Consider the following 25398-nt stretch of genomic DNA (forward strand, 5'->3'; position numbering starts at 1 on the left):
GCTCAGTTAGAATGTACAATGAGTAGTGCATAATAAAGACTTTGACTGATTGTGTGAATTGGGCATGACAGGTATTCTTTCTTTTAAAAAAAATGAATAAATTACTTTATTATGGGAGTCAAAACTAGGACACGGAAGGGCCTACACTCAAACCCAAGTCTTTATTCAAGCTATTTTTTTCCGTCTCATTTGGGACTAAGTTTTGAATTTATTTCAGAGAAGACTCTTGTCAGTTAGATGCAACTCTGTATCATCCTCCGTTCCCACTTTATACTCTTTCCACGAATATTTTATTGTCTTCTTAAATATATTGTGATAGGCACATTTCAAGAATAGTAAGATGTGTTTATGAGAAATTCCAGTCTTACAAAAATTTCACAATAGACACAAAAATATATAGCCATGTATTCTGACCTGGCTTTAGACCCATCTTGCTTTAGAATGAATTTTGAACTTTCTCCCACTGGCAGATGTAGATATACAATTTCAAAGCTAAGTTGCTTTTGTTTTATCTACCTGATGTCTTCTAAAAGGACTGTTTCTTTTCCTTCTTTATTTCTCTTTTGTTGACTTAGTTCTTTTTTAGTTGTAAGTATCTCCATTAAGAGTTATTTTTTTTTCAACGTTTATTTATTTTTGGGACAGAGAGAGACAGAGCATGAACGGGGGAGGGGCAGAGAGAGAGGGAGACACAGAATCGGAAACAGGCTCCAGGCTCTGAGCCATCAGCCCAGAGCCCGACGCAGGGCTCAAACTCTCGGACCGCGAGATCGTGACCTGGCTGAAGTCGGACGCTTAACCGACTGCGCCACCCAGGCGCCCCCATTAAGAGTTATTTTTGATCACTCTACCCATTTTTTGGAAAAGATGTAGTGATATAATTTGACTTACATTCAATTTTAAGAAAGCGGAATTAACTCTATGTTGTTTACTCAAACTTTTCCTTTTTCCTGAAATGCTGTATCAATCTGAGACATTTCACAAAATTTCATTCAATTTTTATTCAGATGATTTCTCTCCTTTCCCATTCAAGTAATCTCTACTCCTTTTATTCAAACCACCATTTCTGTAGTCTTCATATTGCATTGAACTAAATCATATATTTATCTGTTTCCTGAATAGATTGTGTTTTCTTTCAAAATGTCATGCCATGGCTTTGTGTAGCCAGCACTTATTATATTTATGCTAAATAAATGGATGAAGGTGGAAGTCTCAAAAGGATTATTAAGAAATAGGTGCAAGAGGGAGGATCTTTGATGAAAACCAACTAACATCCATCGTAAATTTGTAGGCTGCATGTGATCACAAGCCATCATTGTTAGGAGCCTGGGAAAAATACAAAGCACCTGAATGAACACATTGGTTTTCTTCCTGAAGTGATCACCTGCTGATTGCACTATTCTGGAAAAATGAGTAAAAAAATCAATTTTGAGTTAATGTGTTGAAGATAGGGGTGGAGAACAATGTTCATTTCAGTCCCTAAGGCTGATTGAGGGTGTGATCAGTGCTCATGGCAGAAAATTACTTCAAATTACCTGAAAACTTATTATTATCCAAGCCCAAAATAAGGCCTAGTTTAATGCAATAGGAAGGAAGTACATTTCAAATAGATTCGTTTATCTATCCATCTGCCTCAATCTAATTTACAATTTGCAATTATAAGCATTTCATTAATCAGTTAACAAGGCATATTTATAAGGCACATTAATTCATAGGTTACAGGAGTAAACTGGCTTATTTTAAAGCCAACGTTGGTATTTTAGCAAGGAAAAGCTAATGTTGTTTATTCCAGTGCTCGGTTTTATATTCAAGTGTTAGATTGGGAATTATGTTTAAGATTTAAATCAACCATTATGTTAATAAATACTTTAGTGTATTATTAATAGTTTAAAGAGGTGAATTGTTGATTGAGCCTGGATAATATATGATAGATACAACATGAATATCAACATTTCAAAAATATAGGCAATGGAAGAACATGATTAAAGAACTAATCTTTCATTTGGCATGTTGGCTTCCTGTCTTTGTCATCTCTGTGAAATGTGATCGTAATAGCTTTGTTATTTTTCAGGGTCAAGTTTTAAAACACATAATCAGGGGAAGTGATAGAATTTTTAAGTCCTTAGAGGCATTTATAGTCAGCTATTCTATAATATTTAAGTTACTGAATAAGCATTTTGGAAAAGATAATGTAATCCTGGTTTCCTGCACTTTTGAGTTATAGGTCTAAAGTGTGTGACTGAAGATGAATAATTATCCCAGGCAAATGTATACTCTTCCAGTTTAATAACATATAAGCTTTCTTTTCTTGGTCTGAAGGTCTGCTGATACAATAATTTTGAATCTCTGTATTAGTATATGAGTTTCTCTTCAAGTTCTCATTCATTAAATTGAGCCAAAAGCCAGATTTTAGTCTCTTGGACAGTTTCTATTATTATATTTTTCACCTTTCTGAGTCAAAATAGAGTTCTCAGTTACTCTCTTACCTAATCTGACATTGACCATCTCATTATGTGTGAAAAATTTTATCAGAAGCATAATCAATGTTTGCTAAAACTCCCATCTCCTAGCAGTTAATCCAAAGCCTAATGGTTCAATAGCAGATATTACCTGATAATTATAACCCTACTACCATTTTAAAGGAAGCCAGAAACATGTAAATCTGATTTTATATTTTCCATCCATCAGTGTTGCATATGATTAGCTTCTTTGTGCCTGAAGCTTTAACAAAAAGTATTGATTAGCTTTCAAATAATGCTACTGGTAGTAAAATGTTGAATTTTGCTGCAGGTGAAATGTGTCCTGTCAAATAATAATCAACAGCAAATTCATGTGTGTATTTGAGAAGAGAATTCACATTCGGCAGGTCATAAACCAACATAGACATTAATATTGATTTGAATATTCTTACTAGTTTTGGACACTTACCACACGCGTTCTTAGCAACATCTTGGCTATGGATGTTTATTCATATTAATATTACTATATGCATTTCTTCAATTAAAAGCTTCACTAAAAATTATCATGTCCATACCATTCAATTTCCCACCTATGGAAAATAGCCATGTTTTAAAGCTGCACTGCATGTATTATTAAGTCCACATAGTATCTATGGAAGAATGTTTAGACATTATCTCAGAGGCTGCAGCTTGAGTGGGAGGTCACTGGGAAAAGAACTGTCACCTGAATCTGGATTCGGGCGATGAACAGGCTTGGGACTTCAGGGATGTCACTTTGCCTGTCTGAATTTCAGTCACTGCAAAGTGAGGAGTAATCTCCAGTTCCAAGAAAAAAAACTAATTTTCAAAACCAATATATTCTAATTTTCAAGCCATTAGACTCCTCCTCACTTTTTTCTCTTAAATTATTTGCTGTGTTTTAGGAATTGCAATGTAATTAGTTGTTAAAGTGATTACTGTACTCCCTGGTTGACTTGATTATGACAACCTATTCTTTGTGAACTTTTCTTAACATAAGCAAGACATAGCAGATTCCATGTGTTACATAAGGGAATGAATATGTGAATAAACTGAACAAAAAATATCTAGGACTCATAATTAAGACCTCTTCTCAGAAAAGCAAAGTTGTGCCTCAAGGTTCTGTTTTGATAATTCAGAAATGTGGAGAGTGATGGATAGCAGGAGGATTCAGATAGCTACACAATTAAGTCACATACCATAACCAAGTTGGAGCCTTCATTTTTCAAAAAGCTTTTGAGTAAAGGTCTGAATTGCTACCATTTTACCCCTAGAGAACAGAATACTTTCTTAATATTCTAAGCTATTTCATTAAATAGCACTTAATACCTACAATAAACTATATTGCAAATGACTAAGCAAAGGATATATATAGATTTAGGGCAGCTTATGACCCAGTCATTATCAGGTACAAAGGAAGAAGGCAATTTCTTTGTGTATAATTGCATTTAAATTTTATGCCATAACAGTTGAAATGAGAATTGTTAACCATTTAAAGAGGCAGTTTAAAGATTAATTTAATGACACATACTTTGGCTCCTTAAAGAGGACTAAAGAATAATAAAAGGGCATTTTATTTGGAAAAATCCCTCACTTCTTTGCAATCCATCTCAGAATCTGTTACTTTAGCCTTGTACTGAATTAATAGGTTTGTGTGGGTGGCAGGGGGGAGCTGGCTTTTTCCCAGAGGCCTTTCCATTTTCAAAAATTGAAGATCCTCTCTGTCACCAAGAGTTTAATTTAAATAATTTAGTATCAAATATCTAAAAACAATAACTAAATTGAAAAGGGGGGAAAAGACAAAGAGAGTAAGAAAAAGTGGCAAAGAGCTGAAAATCCCTTCTAAAACAAATAAACAAAAACCAACTGGACCCATAAAGCTCTTTAGATAGTGTGTTAGTAATTTAGGTTGTTACTCATGCGTAGCCAACTCCAAATTACAAGGTGCGCTTGGACAGCACCCTGCCTCAGGGTTATGGAGCCACATCTCTTCCCTTTGGTTCTGCTGCTGACTTTCTGAGAGACCTGGAGCAAACTTCAAGGAAATTTACAAGGGCAACAGTTGGTGCGGTTGGTAAAATGAGGAGGGAAAAGGAAGGATGGGAGGTTACAGAAGGTTGGGGGGTAAGGGAAAATTTGCATAGTACAGAGAAGATCTGAGAGGAGAGAGAGAGAAAAATTGAGAAGTTGTGGCATAATTGAGAAAAAGGAAAAGTGATTCATATGCTTTTGGGTCCTTGACATCTGTACACTCCAGAAAATTTAGAAAAGAAAGCAACAGTAAGAGTCTAGGAGTTAAGCAATTTCTTCCTAGAGAGAATTTGCCAATCTTAAAATCAGGAAATTAGGCTTACTTTGAAGTCACCATTATTATTTTACTGGCAATGTGAGACCCTACTATGACTTGGTGTATAAATACTGTTTAATGGTGTATAAATACTGTTTTCAACATCACAGGTTTTGGCTACTTCCATTTAGTGAAAACCGCATTATTAGGACATTGTAAACTGTAAGGGATTTGAAATGAAATAATTTGTCACTTCAATAGGAGTTTAATACTGTTTGTGTGTTAACCTCATTATCTGAATTTAAACACTCAGAATTAATTATCATGCTTTGTTTTAAAGCAATATAGTAACAGAACGTTCACACTCTGTTGACTTTGAATTGGTAACACATGAATAATCTCGGCTCAAGTTTACCTTTGCAAAGCAAGTCATTTCTTTGTAAGTATTACTAATTCAATGGGGCAAAAACTTTGGTAAGGAAGATTTTTACATGCTAAGATAATTTTCTCCAGAAGCACCAAAGCACTTCACAGGTAGCCACTCCACTAAGAACAAGCATTATGCTAGTTAGAGATAACTTATATTTATTCTTCATGTAGGTTTCTAAAGGTCTTACTGCATCCTCTGTTAGCCTAGTTGAGTTGTGTATATGGCAGTAGGGAATACTTTTGCTACCCTTTAAATAGGTTACTATGGCAAATGCTGTTATTTGCTCACTTGGTATCTATTTTTCTCTTCTTACTGTTAACAAAACAAGAGTTTTGTTGGATGCAGCAATAACTCTAGGCATATACTCTCTTTCCCAATTTCCTTTGCAGCTAGATTTGGCCATATAACATAGTTCTAATGACCTAGAAGGTTAAAATGTAGCCAATGAGATCCAAGTGAAGGTCTACAAGGGTTTCTGGGAAAGCTTTTATGTTTCTTGGTGAAAGGGCAAAGCAAGATTGTACTGCTGTCCATATTTTCTTTTCTTTTATAGTGTTGATGTGATTTCTGGGGTTCCAGCCATTGGCTGGATCTTGTAACCAAGAGGTGACAAGCAAGAAGATAAAGTCAAAACCATTAAAATGGTAGATGATGAGGAGAATGGAAAAAGCCTGGGTCCCTGATGGTATCTCAGAATAGCTAAACTAATCCTAGAAAATGCCTATCTTTGGATTTCTTATTATGTAAGAAAAATACATTTTATTTGTTTAAGTCATTCTTAGGTGATTTGTCATGTCGTCAAATCCACTCATGATACGTTAAATGTTAAGAAGTGTGTGATTGTGTACGTGAACATATATACATATACATATACATATACATATATATATATATATATATATATATTAGTTTGCCCTTCCATTTTATATGAATATGAGGTTTATTTAAATAGATAATGTTCATCTACCTTTCCATTAAGGGAAAAATGAGAGAAAGAAATGGCAAAAAAGAGAGAAAAAAGATAGAAAAGAAGAGCTTGTGGGAAAGAATGATAGGAGAGGTTATCATGAAAGAAAAATAAGGGGTAAATTTTAAAAAGAAACAAATTAAAAATACCACAGCAAACTTGAAAATGTAATATAATTATTTGCATTAGTTTCTGCGTACCTTATTTTATTAAAAAAGTTTTTAAATGACACATTGCTTTACAAAGATACAGGTATTTGTTTCAGGAAGAAAGTGATGAGGTTCAGAGGAGTGAAGTCACATCTGATGACTGGGGGATGCATGTTTCCACAGGACGAGTCTGCCCACTCAGTGGAAGAGGCTCTCTTGAGCATTCTCAGCCAAATCAAGTGTTTCTCCAGTTTGTTAAAGGGAATCGTGTATGTAAAAGAAAAATCGTTCTTGAAGTGAACATGGTGAAATGAGGGGCCTTAAGAACGCAGATGATACCAGCATGAAATATGGAGTCATGTGCCCCGTGGGATGTGCTATACAGTGTCTCAGAACTGTCTCTTCCTTCCCTGGTGCCAGGATGGGACAGGCCTGGTGACCAATGTGTACCTACCTCTTAAAAGAAAAATACAACTGAATTGTGCATTTATTTGTTAGTGACAATTAATTTTTATTCTCAGAGCATTTATAACTCTAAGAGATTTAAGTAGTACTTGAAAAGACTCTAAGGAGATTTAAATAGTATGCAACCAATCTTGTATTCGCTTTCAGAAAAAATATGGTTCCCACTACTTCCTTCCTTCCCACATATTCCCACTCTTACACCTCTAGGCGGAGTATACTCTGAACACTCTTTTAGTGGGTATATACAAAAATATATAATTATTGCCCGAATACAGAAATGTATTTTTAAAATTTTACCTATCCTCTCACTATTCAGAAGAATACACTGGAGATAATTTGGGTATATTTCCTTTCAATCAGCTATCGCTGTGTCCATTTATATGTCTTTTCTCATCCTCACAAAATCATATCCTACTGTAATTATGTTTTTATATCAGGGCTTATTTTTTGTAACTTTGCATCATGATCATATGCTTAGAGAAGTGTATTTTCATAGATTCAGGAGTGTTTTCTGGGGAATGAAGTAATGAGGAGCCCACCACACCCCAGTAAATAAATAGAAGAAGGAGGCAGACGTATAGAAGGATGCATGTTCAGTATAGAAATCATAAATGATTGAATGATGCTGGTGATAAACAAGGTTCGAAGTCACTAGTCTAGACTAGGACTTGCCAACTGATGGCTGTTAGCACATCTGGCCTGCAGATGTTTTTTGGTTTAGGTCATAGAGCTGTTTTTTTTTTGTTTTTTGGGTTTTTTTGTCTGAATTGAATTATAGCCAACATTTATAAATTGATAGATTTTACATTAAAAAATTTGATGTTACATTTTTATTTTTTAATTTATTTTTAGGGTTTTATTACTTATTTTTGAGAGAGACAGAGTGTAAGCAGGGGAGGGGCAGAGAGAGGGGAAGACCCAGTATCCAAAGCAGCTCTAGGCTCTGAGCCAGTCAGCACAGAGCCCAATGCGGGGCTTGAAGCCACAAGCTGTGAGATCATGACCTGAGCCGAAGTTGGACGATGCTCAACCGACTGAGCCACCTAGGGGCCCCTGATGTTACATTTTTAAAAAGCCAAAATTGGCAAATCAAGGGTCACATTTCTTTTTTTTTTTTTTTTTTGAATTTTTTTTCAACATTTATTTATTTTTGGGACAGAGAAAGACAGAGCATGAACGGGGGAGGGGCAGAGAGAGAGGGAGACACAGAATCGGAAACAGGCTCCAGGCTCTGAGCCATCAGCCCAGAGCCCGACGCGGGGCTCGAACTCTCGGACCGCGAGATCGTGACCTGGCTGAAGTCGGCCGCTTAACTGACTGCGCCACCCAGGCGCCCCTCAAGGGTCACATTTCTACAAATGTCTAGAGTAGTGGATACTCAGTAAGGTGGAGCGTGTGTTCTCGAGTCTACTTATTGCCTCACAGTCAACCCAGTTTCTACAGGCCTTTGAATTTACAAAACTAGGAGCAAGTCTAGATAATTCCTTCATAACTATTTACCGGTTATCATTATTTTTGTGTGTGAGAGAGCATAACCTCTCACTGAGCTCAACCAGATATGGCAGAGAAGGTGTCATGGTCTTTTTCTGTATAGCTGTCCTGTCTTGTTGATGTACATTAGATTCTTAGTAAATATTTGAAAATTGGCCATAGTTTTTTTTTTAACGTTTTTTATTTATTTTTGAGACAGAGAGAGACAGAGCATGAACGGGGGAGGGGCAGAGAGAGAGGGAGACACAGAATCAGAAGCAGGCTCCAGGCTCTGAGCCATCAGCCCAGAGCCCAACGCGGGGCTCGAACTCACGGACCGCGAGATCGTGACCTGAGCCGAAGTCGGACGCTTAACCGACTGAGCCACCCAGGCACCCCAAAAAATTGGCCATAGTTTTTGATGGATGGAAAATTTTAGTCTAAAATATTTTAGCATAGGATATGATAAATTAAAACTCTATTTAAAAAATACCGTATTCACAGATAAGCAACATAATAGCAAAATAGGCTATAGCTTCCATTAAGTTTCCGTACACATTAATTGAACTAACAAGAGGCCTCACTGAAAATAATTTTCATTTAAACAAAAACTTTAGTGTTTTATATTCAACCTGCCAGAAGAACAGGTCTTCTTTTCATGCTAGGTGTATATGGGTGATGGGGGTAAAGAGTAAGGCAGAAGGGCTATTAAAAATTGTAATTTGTAAGCAATATAGCAGTGGTGACCTTTGTATCAAATGTTACATCTAGTCCTTCTGAGATGAAGATCATATTCCCAAGTAAATAAAGGTATTCATCAGAATGAACTATAGAGTTTCAGTACTGCTTTATAACATCCAAACAAAGGAGGAATGTAGGATATAAGACCAAAGAATGCCCTATGGAGCCTTAGAAATTAAAAACAATCTCATAGGAGTAATGATTTTTAAAATCCACATATGGATAATGATTTGGAATAGTTGAAACTTTCTCACGTCTTACAGCCCTCTTGACTCATTCTAAAGTTTCATGCCCTCGTTGTGGAGGAAGAGCGAACTGAGGGAGAAAGGGATTTTCTTTATATTCAGATCATCCATTTTAAATGCATACAATATGTTTTCCATTTCCCATTTCATGAAATCTACTTTTTTTTTTTAGCTGTCTTTTTCTTTTAAGGAGAAACATAAAGGGGCTTTCTTTGGGACCACTGGCCTTGACTTTCTGGTTATTTGGGTCTTTGCTAAGTACCATTTGTCTATTGTGATAAAGCTAAGCAAAAACTATCCAACAATGATATATTTTTGACAAAATACATAGAAAAATCATTTGTTAAAATTATAATGGAGTACTTGTTAACCTCAAAATATCTCTATATAGATCTATATCTTGGAAGAAAATACCATCATAAGCAAGATTTCAAGAAATGCAGTTTATGGGCATGGATTAATGTCTTTTTCTATGTTTTCTCTCAGTGTTTTAATTTAAGATCAATTTCTTCTCCACAAAGTTTACTTTCAAAGCTTAATTATGATGGCTTCAAACTGCTCCCAATTTGATGTTTAGAAGCCTTCAGCTTCTTACAATCAGAAGCCTTCATGAGCATATATACTCTTTTTTTTTTTTTTTGAGGGAGAGAGAGTGTGAGTGGGGAGCGCAGAGGGACAGGGAGAGAGAGTATCTTAAGCAGGCTCCCCATCTAGCGCAGAGCCCTATGCAGATTTCAATCGCACGACCATGAGATCATGACCTGAGCCGAAATCAAGAGTTGGGTGCTTAACTGACCAACCTTCCCAGGCACTGCCCCCACCGCTTTTTTGACACACATGTATGACTCAAAGCAACCTCAGTACTGTTTTGAACAAAAGAATGGCTTGAAATGATGTCAAAATTCATTTCTCAGCTAACACCATTCCAACCAGCTGACTCCAACCTTTGGATATAGGATAACAAGCTTGTTAATCAGCTAGCTTTATCTGAAAGAAGAGACATAAACTCTTCATCAGGGAGAGCTTTCTGTTATTCTGCCTTATGGTAAGCTTCCAAACTTAAATGATTGTTTTTTAAAAATCAGGACATAATTTTCTGAGTCTCATGTATTATGCACCACAAATGCTTATCAAGGTTTTGTAAAATCACCAGATAGGAAAATAGATGGAGTCTTCTGCTTTGGCCTCAGTGCTGGTTAGGAGATGCAAGTTGGAGTAGAGTTGGGAGGTGGGCAATGGAAGGCAGAGAGAAAGAGAGATGAACCAGGAGGGAATTGGGAATCAAGGTTGCTTCTGGGGTTTGGGTTCCTCAGGTAAATATTTCTGTAGGTATCTGTATAATTGATTTTATTACACATGTATTACAAAATTCATGGTTCCATGTAAAGAATAGTGATTATGAATGATGGTTTAAAATAATAGAGTTGGGAAGAAGTACTTAAGTATTTGTTTATTGTTTAATTGGTACATGAGAAGATTCATTATAGGGTCCACGCATCATCTTTTTAAATTCAGATCTAGGAACCATCTCTTTATGTTCCTTGTGGTCAAATGCATCATTCTTGGTTAATTTTATTTCTCCCACCATGAGAAAAGGATAGCAATGCTGTTATTACTCAAAAGTATCATGGCTCTTTGGAATATGTTTGTATTGAATCAAAGTCCTCATGCCCCTTATTTACTGCGGAGTAATACCACTTATGGTGCTGCATCATGCGTCACGCTGCTCATAAATGCTAGCCTCTGCTGCCTCTGTTGAAAGTTTTACTGTGCTTTGTTGATGATGACCACAAATGCAAATCTTTCCCAGAGAATTCAGCAAACTGTAAATGGTTACTTGTTTTCTGCTCATGTTATATGTGCCATTTGGAATTTAATTGTGTAATCGTGGACCAACTTATCTTCCAGTGAGTGATGGTCACTCAAACTCCGTGTGCCAGCATTACTATGTCTGTCCAAAGTCATACAATTATGCAAACAACAATAACAACAACAAAAATAACACAACCTTACCACTCTGGTGATCCACTTTCCATGCTGCACTTCTGGAACTATCACCTGGATGGGGCCTAGTGCCAAATCTATAGGTAACAAACCCTAGAACTCCTTATGACATCTGGTCTACCCCACTGTTCAGAAGCTTGGAAAGTACTCCCAAGAGGATTTCAGGCTCAGGTGCCCTCTTAAAAAGCACTACAATCCCATGCACAAGAGGGAGACTTGGGAAATTTCAAGGATGGCACTCTAAAACATAGAACTCCCGGGGCGCCTGGGTGGCGCAGTCAGTTAAGTGTCTGACTTCAGTCAGGTCACGATCTCGCGGTCCGTGAGTTCGAGCCCCGCGTCAGGTTCTGGGCTGATGGCTCAGAGCCTGGAGCCTGTTTCCGATTCTGTGTCTCCCTCTCTCTCTGCCCCTCCCCCGTTCATGCTCTGTCTTTCTCTGTCCCAAAAATAAATAAATGTTGAAAAAAAAAATTTAAAACATAGAACTCCCTTAGTCCAAGGCTGGGGCAAAGTCTTGGATTGCCTGCATGACAAACTCTGTAGGTGATTCTTATGCATTTGAGAACCACTGATCCACAGTGGAAATGGAAACAAGATCTTAGAGACATGTTTAAAGTAAATAGAAATAACAAACAAGGCATTAGTCTTGTAATTATGTTGACAGTGAGGAACACAATTTAAAATATATATTTTTCTGTAATTTGAGGTATACCCTCTTCATTTCTTTGTGGTCTGTATGTTTTCTTTCAAGCACAAATATAGAGCAAGGACTCCCAGGAGAGAGATGACCAAACTCAGAATAAAGGCTTCTTTGCAACATCAGTGAATAGATACAAGTATTTATAATTATTTTTAATTATATGGAGTTACTTTATCTTTGTATTTCCTTTAAAAAATAAAACATATCAGGAATAACTTGCTGATTTTCATGATGCTCCTCTCTCTGGAACCTGATATTTTATTATGTCCTTACATTATCCTACCAAAGAAGGGCCTCCCAACCCCCTAACTCTGTTGCTGTAACAGTCAGATTTCACTTTTGCTTTCACTCTTAGGTCTTCATTTTGTGTTGGTTTGTAGTGCTCTGGCTCTGTTGATGATTAACCGACACAAATCTTTTTAAGCACCTATAGCAACACTTTACATGACTAATAGCTGAAGTCCATTCAGTGTTAAATTAAAAATTGCTCAGTGGTGGCTGTTTAGGAGGTTTTGAAATCTAATAAATGCTGAGAAATATGGTGTGCTTTAATGCTTTTACTGCTGTCATGCTGCTGTGCACAAGGGCCATGTGGCACACTTGTAGGTTCTGAACCTATGTGTCAGTCAGGAGGCAGAGGAAAACTTTCAGAAAACAGGGACTTATGTGCATGGAATTCAATTACGCTTGGGGAAATAAGTATAATTTATAATTTATGTATAAAGTAATAGTATCTTGAAAATATTCAAAGAGAGGCATAAAATAAAGAACTCAGGAGAATCTTAAGGAATAACTTGGTGGGGAAGAAAAAAAGTCTGAACTTCATAGCATGTATGAATGTTTAGATACTTTCTAAAATATTATTCTGATATATTCTGATACATTCCATTCCATTCCATCCTATTCTTTGGTTTCTAAAATTATTGTTAAAATTAGCTTTATAATTCACTAATAGTGTTTTTTTTTTTCCTCACAATACAAAATACACTGTTCTAGAAATTGAAGATTCCACAGAGAAATCATGGGGCATAATAGTGGAGACCTCTTTGGAAGGAGATCAAGACAGGCCTTGAAAGGCAGTCAGAGGACACCTTTAAAAAGCAGTCTAAGTTATTATTAGGCAATTGTTAGGCAGTAACTTAGGAGTCACCATAGGTTTTTGAGTTGATGTAGCATTATTACTGCTTAGTTTTAGAAAGACAGTTACCGCGGCAAATGTGTAGACAGTATTGGTGAGTTTGTTAGCATGATATAGTGATAGTATAGATAAGAAATCTCCATTAGAGTTGATATAGAGAGTAGGGAAAAGTGTCACAGTAGCATTTACAGAAAATGTATTTGAATGGAAAGAGGAAAAGAAAGAAAGGAGTCAGAAGGACTTTGAGTTTTGGGTGATTAGAATTTTGTGGTAGTTATGGGTTTGATTGTGTTCTCCAAAAATTCGCATTGAAGTCCCCCCAGTACTTCACATTATGACGCTATTTGGAGATAGGACCTTTACAAAGGTAATTAAATTAAACTGAAGCCATCAGGGTGGGCCCTAATCCAGTACAATTTGTGTCCTGTAAGAAGAGGAGATTAGACGGGGGTGTAGGGGGGGACTATATATAGAGAAAGAAAATCAATGACCACTCAGTGCCCACTCAGACATAAACAGCCATGGGAACTTTGACTTCAGGCCTGAGCTGATTGTGTAAAATGTGGAATGCAATCCACACAAAATGTATTAAAAAATAAGTGTTGTGAGTCAGTAATAAAGTTTATCCAAGGGATTCGTTTCTTTAAAGCATGCTCAGAAAATACATATTTTTCTTTCTTCTTTTTCTTTTTTTTCCCTCCAAATTAGAAAAATACATTTTTAAAAATAATACTTTTAAATTTTTATTCAAGTCTGCAGTGTTGAACACTCATAGTTGAACGAGGAACACTTAGCTACCACCATGTAGAAACGTAAGGAACACAAGTGTGGGACTCGACGTTTTTCCTATGGTTGTAGCAATCATAGTACTTATTGTCATAGTATCCAAATATGAATAGATATACTTAGTGGGGCACATCTTTATGTGCTGAAATTTAAAAAATTATGTTTTAAAATGACAGTGAATGTCACAACTGATATAAACAGAGCATAACTGGATAGCTAAATATATTTTAGGAAACTAGGTATTATATCCATAAACCAAGAATAAGTAATTTCTACAACTTATCTACAAATTTTAAAAAATACATACTTAATAAAAAGCAAGTGAAAATTTCTCACTAAAAACTTATGTATTTCTATAATGTGTTCCATTCATGTCTATGCACACACTTCAGGTTATTTTACAAAGCCAATGGAAATATGGAAAGGAAATTAGATGGAGTGTATTTGTATTGAGTAACAAAATCAAACAAGTAAACAGAAAAATCCCACCTCCAGAAAATATTAAGTTAAACAAACTACAGAAAAAAAGCCCAAGACTCAAAAAAAGTTCAAAGATTCAAATTTAATTGAATTTGAGAATTAAAGGAGTGAATTCTAATTTTTTTAATAAATTTAAATGAACAGGTAGGCCTGTTTTCTAAAGTTAAGAATGGTTAGTTTTTGGAGGAATAAACATAATTATAGGTTTTATTTCATGACTGTTCTTTATTGAAGAGGAACCAGCTGAAAACGTAGATGTTTCCACCTATGGCTAGCTAATATAATTTTTCCCATAAAATCTTGCATTTGTGTAGTTTAGTTCAATGGGCACATTAGGCAAGGGGACAAGTTAGTGCAAGCTTCTATGAAATCACCATTTCCATAAATTTTGGAGTCCAACTTATCCAGTGAATGGGTCTTTAGATTTTAAAGACGCTTAGATTGTTTTATTGTAATTGGCACTTGACTCCGTATAGAAATTCAAATAGATATTCATCGCTAGGAGAAGAGCTCACCTCTAGTTCCTGAGGCAGAAATGAGTTTGCTGTAATTCCTTCCTATGTATTAACTGCCTATACAAAGTCTGAGGACCAAAAATAAACAAATGAACTGTGCCTCTTATAATTTATTTAAAGATAGGGGGTTATTAAATAATTTAATGTCATTAATCTGTCAACTACTGTCTTCTTTATTAAAGACAGCACTATTTGTTACAGCAACTTCATGGTTTAAAAGCAATTATATGCACAAATGGTTGCAGGAAAAGAAAGATAATGAGAAAATGTGGAACTCCTAGAAGTAAATCAACAAAAGAATTAAAAAAAAGCGATATGCCAAGTTGTCTCACACCTTTCATAAATTAGAGGTTCAATAGCTTGATACTATGTATAAAGATAGATGGTCAAGTACATTCTAATCCACTCTTTTCATCTAGGCATAATACCTGGCACAAGGTGAGCAAAAGATTAGGGACTTATTTCTCTTACTCCTTGTTCACTCATTTACCAAACAAGTATTTTTTGAGCACATATTATGAGAATTTCCTTTCTTATTGTATGCAACACATGGGAGATAAAAAAGGAAACCTGGATCATACTTCTGGGCTCAGAAGGTTTTTGATGATGTTGAACATGTGGTAGGTCAAAATAGAAGAGTAGGGGATTTGCAACAGCCTGGTGATTTGGATTCTTAGAGCTAGTTTCTCTAAAACATTTGAGACAAAATCTAAGTGTTGTTGTTTCCTAACCCAACTACTTTGTGAATAACCTGAGTGGAGATGACATCAGTGAAGGAAGATGTAATAGTAGAATTTTCAGAATTGATTATATAAAAACAACCATTCCTTCTTTGAGAGTATCTTCATTTACAAAAAAGCCAATAATAAGTAATACAAACTTTAGAGAAGTCAAGAGAAACTCTGTTACTTTAATTCTGTTAACATTGACTTTATCATTAATGTCATTTGATGCCTGTTTCTTTGTAACATAAGACATGGCAATTAGACATTTTAAAAGAAAAATATTTATTAATTTTTTATGTAGGATTAAAAAATTATTTTTAATGTTTATTTTTTGAGAGACGGAGACAGAACGTGAGTGGGGGAGGGACAGAGAGAGGAGTCACAGAAATTGAAGCAGTCTTCAGGCTCTGAGCTGTCAGCACAGAGCCCATTGCAGGGCGTGAACCCACAAACCGCAAGATCATAACCTGAGCCAAAGTCGGATGCTTAACCAACTGAGCCACCCAGGCGCCCCTGTAATTTAAGTATAATTAAAAGAAAAATTAAAACATTTTGAAACTATTTGGTCATTGTTGCTTTTAAATGAAAAAAGCTAATTTGGAGAAAATATTATATGTATCTTTGACTCTATAAATTTTTCACTACCTATTTTTGTTTTTCTATCCTCTCCTGTACATAGACATGGCAGAATATCTTTATCTCATCCTTGTTATTCTATATACTTTGCTGCTACTAATACTCAAAATGTTGTCATCTATTCTGTGTCTGTTCTGTGAAGCTTTGAAATCTTCCTAAACTGCCCAGTTGTCAAGTCTAAAGGCTGCTTGAGCCAGGGGTTCATTCTGGCTTGTATTGCTATTTATACATCCGATATTGAATTTGCAGTCATGGCCCTGTGATATGTACTTGTTAATACCCACTGTTATCCTTCAGTTGCTGACAGTTCCTTCCTTAACTCTTGTCTGACTGCTTCCAAACTATTATTATCAAACTTGAGTCCTTTGATGTCTTGGAATTTTGGTCCTGTCCATTCATGTGTAGTTCAAACATGGTATTAGGTGATTAACGTGACTATTGCAACCTAATGCAATAATACTCTCTTGGAAATCCTTACTTTAAACCTGGGATACAGTGGGTATTCTTTATGAATTTTTCATACACATAGAAACCAAGTCTATTTCTAAGAAAATGTATTAGAATCGAAAGCTCCAGGCAAGCTGTAACTCATTCCAGAGAAGTGTTTTTCTTTTTCTTTTCTTTTTTTTAAATTCTAAGTTTAAATAGATTATCTACTTTTCAGGTTTTTTTTTTTTTTGAGTTATTGCAACCATCCATTTATATTTTCATCACTCAGTCAATGTATCAAATATTGTCTGACCGTCAGTCATTGTGTTAGATATTTTGGGGAAGAGTTAATAAATAATATCGATATTCTTATTACCTTTGGAGAGCTTGGAGTTTAATTAGCAATATGGATAAATATTGAGGATATTTAAAATTATCTGTGTGTGTGTGTGTGTGTGTGTGTCAAGGGTTTTGAGAGCAGAAGAAAAAGATTCTTTGGCAATATGTAGGAGAGGCAACTATCTCTGAGGATTCAGAGAAAGCTTCTTGAAAGGACTATTTAAAGTGAACTCTGAGGTTAGAGTAGGTGACAGTGAGAGTGGGCTAGGGTAATGTTGCATTCAGAGAAAGCTGCATAGACATTTGAGGAACTGAACGCAGTTTGCATGGTGTGAGGTGGAACTAGGGAAGTAGGGAAAGAAGCAGGAAAGTAGACTGGAATATTAAGTGGGACCCTAATTAGGAAAGACCCTATAGGCAAAATTAAATCATTTGGATCTCAAACTAATAACAAAAGGGAATCATTAAAGTGTCTTGAATTAGTAATGATGAGATAGAATAGAGAACAACTGGAGGGAGAAGGCATGGAGATGTGGGGACCTGGAAGGGGCTATTTTAGAAATCTAGGTAAGAGATAATGATGGTTTGAAGTAGGATGGTAGTTCTATGGATGGATAGAAGTTGATGAATTTGCGAAGGTTTTTTAGGAGGTATGCTGAGAATTAAGGAATGCGTTAATATTGGAGGTGAGGGTTAAATTGATTCTAATGACTGTTGTCTTGAGTAGACAATGGTGATACCATGTACTGAGAGAATATAGAGTATAAGGAGTTAGGGGAAGAGGACATGGTAGATAATTCTGGGACTTTTTGACTTGTATATGTGAGTGGCGCTGCAAAGTGGAAATACCAATTAAGTAGGATAGTATCTCCAAGCTCAGGAGAGAGCCCTAGACAACAGATAGTAGCTACTAAAGCCTATAGAAGTTAAGGTAATCACACAGTGAGAGTAACATACAATGAAAAGAATTTGCTTAACTGAACTTTAAGGACAATAACATTTAAGGACAGGATAAGAATCTCTCTCTCTCTCTCTCTCTCTCTCTCTCTCACACACACACACACACACACACACACACACACACACACAAGAAGATGCAAGAAAGGCGGGAAGAAAACCAGGAAAATGAAATGTGATGAATGAAAAGGAAGAAAGTGTTTTAAAAAGGGAGGAATAGATAATGTGTCAGATACTTCCAAGAAATGAAGTAAAATAATAGGTGCGTGCCTACTGGTTTAGGTAGACCATTATTAACTTTGGAGGAGTAATTGGGGCAGAACCAAATTACTATGAATGAGAAGTGGAAAATAAGGAGGTAGAAACAGTGAATATAACTGTGGATTAAGATTAGCTGTGAATGGGAATAAAGAGTTAGGAAAGTGGCTAGATTAGGTTGCAAGACTATGGAGGAAACTTGAGTATAGTTGACCTTTGAACAACACGAGGATTAGAGGTGTCAAGCCCCACACAGTTTAAAATCTGCATATAACTTTGCCCCCCAAACTTAACTATTAATAGCCTACTGTTGACTGGAAGCCTTATGGATAACATAAAGTCTATTAACACATATTTTGCATGTTACATATATTATATACTGTATTTTTTTCAATAAAGTAAGCTAGAGAAAAAATGTTATTAAGAAAATCGTAACAGAAAATATATTTATGGTATTGTATTTATCAAAGAAAAAATCCACATAGGTGGATCAATGCATTTCAAACTTGTGTTGTTCAAGGGTAACTATTGTTTATATTCTGATAAGAAATGGTTTCATAGATAATTATAGCATTTTAATTTTTATAATAAATGAGTAAGGATGACAAGTTTCTTCAGACTGAATCTTCTTAGCACTACACTGTAGTGGGCATTGCCAAGGTCCGTGGTCTGGTTATCAGTTACATTTCAAAATTAATCTTACTTATATTAAAGTATGTGCCAATGGGTTAGTCAGAATATTAATTTTTAATTAATAGATTATTTTTAGAAAAGTTTTAGATTTACAGAAAGATTTAATGGATAGTACAGAGGGTTCCCATACATCCTTCTCCCACACCCAACCCCACACACAGTTTCCCCTATGGTTAATATCTTACATCAGCATAATCTATTTGTTAAAATTAATGAACCAACATTGGTGCATTATTATTAACTGAAGTCCATAATTTATTCAGACCTCCTTAGCCTTCACCTCATTCCTCCTTTCTGTTCTGGGATCCTGTCTCCTTAATCTCCTCTAGGTTTTGATAATTTCTGAGATTTTCCTTGTTTTTGATGACCTTGAAATTTTGGGGAGTACTCAGCAAATGTATTGTAGGATGAACATCTACTGGAATCAGATGTTTTTCTCATGAATTAGACTGGAGTTATGGGTTTAAGGAAGGAAGATCATAAAAGTAAAGTGTGTCATTTTTATCATATCTTATCAAGGACGCATACAATCTACATGATTTGTGACCATTGATGTTGACCTTGGTCAATAGGCAGAAGTAATGTTTTTCAGATTTCGTTACTGTTACTTTCTCCCTATTTTCTTTCTTTTTTTTAAAAAAAATGTTTATTTTGTGTGAGAGAGAGAGCACATGGGTAGGTGAGAGGCAGAGAGAGAGAGAGAGAGAGAGAGAGAGAGAGAGAAAGAGAGAGAGAGAGAATCCCAAGCAGGCTCCACACTCTAAGTGCAGAGCCCAATGTGGGACTCAAACCCATGAACCATTAGATTATGACCTGATTCAAAACCAAGAGTCAGATGCTTAACCAACTGAGCTACACAGGCAGCCTTCTCCCTCCTATTTTCATACTTGGAAAGAAGTCACCATGTACAGCCTGCTCTTAAGGATGGGGAGTTGTTCTTCTCCGCCTTTAGGATGGAGTATCTAAATAATTTATGTGGAATTCTTCTGAGATTTGTCTCTTCTGTCTCATTTGTTAATTTATTTAATCATTTGTTTATATCAGTATGGACTCATGGATACTTACTTTAACCTTCGAGTTGCAATCCAATACTACTTTATTTTATTGTCCCAATTGTTCCAGCTTTGACCTTTGGGGATCTTTTAGTTGGCTCCTATGTCACTTTGACTTTTATCAGCTATTTTTTTAATTAAATTTAAAAAATTTGACCTCTGTGCTTTACCATTCATTCCTTTCACCCCTGAGCCCTGGAAACCATTGATTATTTGTCTGTCACTCTAGTTTTATCTTTTCCAGAATGTATGTAATTGGAATCATGTACTATGTAGCATCATGTAGGCTAACTTCATTCACTTACAATATGCATTTAAGGTTCCTTCACATCCTTTATGTCTTAATAGATCATCTCTTTGTATCCTTGAATAATATTCTGTTTTTCTCATATAAATGCTGTACATATTTTGTTAGATTTATATATGAATATTACATTATTTTCTTTTTCCTTTTTTATACGGAATACTTTGAAAATTTGTGTGTCATCCTTGCACAGGGGCCATGCTAATCTCTGTATTATTCCAACTTTTGTATGTGTGCCATTGAAGTGAGCACTATTCCATTGTTTTTGCTGCCAATGTAAATAATATTGTGTTTTAAAGTTCAAATTTCATTTTTTTCATCATCAGTATAGAGGAAAGCAGTTGCTTCTGTCTTAACCTTCTATTCTGCCCTTCTGTGATGATCACTTATTTATTCCAGGAATTTTTTGTTGATTCTTTGTGATTTTCTACATAGACAATCATGCCATCTCTAGACAAGGACAATTTTATTTCTTACTTCAAAGACTGTATGCATTTTATTATTTTTTTTGTCTTAATGTGTTAGCACTTATAGTGTAATGTTGAATAGGAGTTATGAGAGGGAATATCCTTTCCTTGTTTTCAGTCTTAGTGGTAAGCCCCTAGTTTCCCACCATTGACTGTGATTTTAAATGTGGGTTCTTTATAGAAGTTTTTTTTATTAAAAATTTTTTTAACACTTATTTATTATTGAGAGACAGAGACAGAGAATGAGCATGGTAGGGGCAGAGAGAGGGGGAGACATGGAATCCAAAGCAGGCTCCAGGCTCTGAGCTGTCAGCACAGAGCCCGATGTGGGGCTCAAACTCACAGACCATGAGATAATGGCCTGAGCCAAAGCCGGACACTTAACCAACTGAGCCACCCAGGCACCCCCTGTTATATACGTTCTTTATCAAGTTGAGGAAGTTCCTCTTCATTCTTAGTTTCCTGAGAGTTTTTATCATGGATTAGTGTTAGATGTTAGGATGTGTCAAATATATATTTTTAACATCAATTGATATGATCATGTAAATTTTCTTCATTAGTCTGTTTATATGATTGATTACAATAATTGATTAATATTTGTTGAACCAGTCTTATATACCTGGAATAAATCCCACTTAGTCATGGTATGTAATTCTTTTTATACATTGTTGGATTTGATAATACTCTGTTGAGGATTTTTCCATCTATGTTCATGAGAAATACTGGTCTGTAGTTTTCCTTTCTTGTAATTAATGTTTTCATTTGGTTTTGGTATTAATTAAAATTTTTTTTTTAATGTTTATTTTATTTTTGAGAGAGAGAGACAGAGAAGAGACAGAGTGCAAGGAGGGGAGGGGCAGAGAAAGAGGGAGATACAGAATCTGAAGCAGGCTCCAGGCTCTGAGCTGTCAGCACAGAGCCAGATGTGGGGCTTGAAACCATGAACATGGGATCATGACCTGAGCCAAAGTCAGACACCTAGATGACTGAGCCACCCAAGCACCCCAGTTTAGGTATTGATTTTTAATGAAGATATTCCTGGTTTTTGAGTTAGGATTTGTAGCAGTACAGTAACACCTATTTTATTCCTTCCAATTAAATTAAATTTGATTTATTTCAATTTGATTCAATTAATTCAATTCAGTACTGTTATTAAGTAATATGTAAGGCACTCAGCTGTACTGCAGTGGATGATAAATAAAACAGGTTCCAGCTCTTGGGTCTGACAATCAATGAATACGTTCCCTTAAGAGAACAAATTCTAGGTTGAATTAGTTGGTAATAGAAAAAGGAAGTTCTTTAAAAACAGTTTAAGAAAACTTTGGTAGAGAAATGAATTTGTGTATCTATCCTAGAATATTTGCTCCTGAAGATCATGGATTTTACCTGTTTTTGCTTTTGTGGTATCCACAGAGCCTAGAGAGGCTTCTGGAATAGAATAAATACTAAATAAATTTTTATTAAATAAAGAAATTGTTGGTATAATTCTGAATGATGATCTGCAACTGGCATTCTAAGTCTAGGTATCTTCAACTGTCCTATAAATGTTTTTAAGTGCTTAATATGAGTGCTGTCCTTGACAATTTTATTTATAATATTCATAGTAACATTTTATTTTCTTGTCACAGCATCTTAACATCATTGCAGTTGCCAGTTGCGAAAAATTTTTAAATTATGTTTTGATATATTTTTGATTGATTGCTTAGGAGGATATAAAGAAAAAAAATTCATTTTAAAATTAACCCATCTCCAAATCACATAAACAAGTTAATTCTTATTTTGATGATATTCTCACTTCACTACACACAGTGCCTACTGTCTGTCCTTCCCCTTTGCAGGGAAGTTACCTACAGAGTGTTCAATACAATGATAATGTTCATTACCATGTGTCAGAAGGAATATCTCTTCATTGACCCATGCACACATTTTTCTTGTCTTAAACCTCTACTTTTCTCTTAGTTTTTGTGCTATATGATATGGTATACTGACCACATGTTCTTACTTAGCATTGAAATGTGGTTAGCGCCACAAGATAAAACTATATTTTTTATATATTGGGTTAAATAAAATGTATTAATAAATGAATTGTACCTATTTCTTTTGTTTAACATATCTACTTGGAGATTGAAAATTACGTGTGTTGTTTACATTATATTTCTATTGGGCAGTGTTGGAGATTGTTAAGGATATGTGGGGTTGCTATTTATTTGTCACTGGGAAGAAACTAATTGTGATTTTTAAATTGTGTATCATGCATCTACTGATTTTTTAGATGCCCAGAGAAAAGCACAAGCAACTTGCCACCTAAACGTTGATGTTTCCGATGGCTTTTCCAGTGGTGGGAAGCTGGTAACAAATTGGTTGAGCCCAATATTTATGAAAGAAGATGACCCTGATGGGTCAAATGACATATCTAGATAATCTGGGGGAATTATTGTTGGATCCCTAATTATGTGGTTTTATCTGGTTTTATTTATACATGAGTATTAATATTGTATTAGAGTTTATTCTTAAGTCTTTGCCTGCTTTGGATCCCTAGACCACATTCCAATTAGTGTTGTTTCTCTGCCACTTTTTCAATAGGGGAGGGAGCTTCTGTTTTACTCTGAACATTCTCATTATCCATACTACTGACCCTTGAATCATACCAAGTTATTTCTCTAGCCTTGAGGTCTGTGCCTTTCATATTCTGCAGACCATCACACAATTTCCCCCATTATTTTTCTTAGCAAATTTGTCTCGGATAATTTATACTTCATTTGTATTTCCACATGAGTAAAACAATCTAACTCATTCATCATTTTGATTGCTATCCTTTGGAACATTTCCTATATTTAAACTATTTGGGATTAGAGAAATCTCAGTACTTTTCTTTCCTGAAAATAAGTGCAATCTCCACTTCATGAACAGGTAATGTTCCAAAAGAGTAGGAATCATCACGGCTGGAGTTTCAGTCCCAAGGCTAGCTCACCAATCACAGTGTATACCAAAAGTATTGTGTCAATATTGCTGTGAAATTTAACACTGCATACTAAAATATCCCTATGCAAAAACATACATTTTCAATTTGGGATGGCAATAGTGCATCTTCTTTTACTGTGATGGAATTACAGAAGTCTCCCCAAAACACTCCTATCTTTTAGCAAGAAGAAGGGGAAATCTTTCTAAATTAATTGTTATGGGTACCACCAGAGCCAGTTTAGTAATTTAAGCAGCTGAAATGTTGGGGAGAAAACTCACTCTTTGGCACTGGATTCTGACTTTAATTTCTTCCCTTCCCTTCCCTTCCCTTCCCTTCCCTTTCCTTCCCTTCCCTTCCCTTCCCTTGTCTCCTCCCTCCCTTCCCTCCTCTCTCTCTCTCTCTCTGTCTATATATATCTCTATATATCTATCTGTATCTCTATGTATATACATATAGATATAGATATATAGAGATATATTTCATTTTTCACATACTTTCTTTCACAGATCCATCCATGGCTTAGAAGTAGTTTCTGTTCATCTAGAAGAAAAATAGTGTTTTTTTTCTTTGTTGTCCGTTTCTAAAACACACTAATGTTCTTTCTCATTATTTATTTGCCATTTGTAGAAATAAGGCAATAGCAATATTTTCTATGTGACATCACCCGGCTCCTTTCACTTAGTGATTTTAGAGGTGGAAGATAATCTTGGTGCAAAAAGGGCTTAAAGAACATCAATACATGTTTCAGTGGTAGGCCATGCTGGAACTTCACCAAAGCACTGGCTATGGGATGAGAGAAGCTTTTATTATGGACTCTAGAATAAAAGCTGAGAAAGACAGTGCAGTGCGAATGACCAGGTCTAGGAGAGGAGCAGGGTGGAGGTGTGGCAGCTTCTGAGACTTTAGCACTTCTTTTTTTAGATTTTTTTCTCTTCTGATCTTAAGATTTGTTTTCCTTGAAGAGCTTTGAATATCCTTTGTATCATCAACAGCTCCTCTCCTCCTTTAAAAGATACCTTACATATGTCGTGGTTTGTACTCAGTCAACTCTATGCTTATAGAATTCAACTTTACGTTCATGGATATGATATCCATTGGATGGTTATGTATAGTAGGTACCATTTCAGAACCTTAAGTAGGCCAAGGTATTTAAACTGGGGTTCTTGGAGTTCATGAACTTGTAATCCATATTAAAAAGCATGCTCCTTGGAATAGTCACTTCAGGTGGAAAAAAACCGAAGGTGACCTGAGGTCACTTGTGATGCATGTGAATAAGAAAGCTTATTTGCTGCAGAATTTTACTGATTTCTTGACATGATACACATATTGTAACTCTCCAAAAGGGAGATGCAGTGTTCATCGTTCAATGATATTATTAGCCAGAGAATTCTTTTTAAAACACTACTTCCAAGAACTAGGATGTTTTGGAATACAATATGTGAAATGCTGAACTATATTTCATTTTGGTATCATTTTTCCACATGTTTTAAGGCTAGGCCTTTTCTAAAACATAAATCTGAGAGCTCAAGGAAAAAAAATCTTTATTTTTTTGGTGTTTGTCATGCTGCAATTTTATCAGCATTACTTATTTGAGATCAACTGAAGAATTTATTTGGAAAAAAGGAGTTCTATAAAAAAACAAAATATGATAACCACTAATCTAGCCAAGTGCCTTATTTTTGTAAGTTAGAAAACTCAGGGCCAGACATTCCTTGAAGTGAT

At 35.5% G+C, this 25398-nt stretch overlaps 1 non-coding gene across 1 annotated transcript; it reads right to left on the reverse strand.

The window, feature by feature from the left end:
- Positions 1-20395: 20395 nt before the first annotated feature.
- On the reverse strand, positions 20396-20499 carry LOC122492464. The gene has a single exon (XR_006299651.1). It is a non-coding gene; the product is annotated as a U6 spliceosomal RNA (small nuclear RNA).
- Between the last annotated feature and the right edge of the window lie 4899 nt (positions 20500-25398).

Source organism: Prionailurus bengalensis, chromosome C2 (assembly GCF_016509475.1).
Source record: "Prionailurus bengalensis isolate Pbe53 chromosome C2, Fcat_Pben_1.1_paternal_pri, whole genome shotgun sequence".
NCBI classification, from domain to species: Eukaryota; Metazoa; Chordata; class Mammalia; order Carnivora; family Felidae; genus Prionailurus; species Prionailurus bengalensis.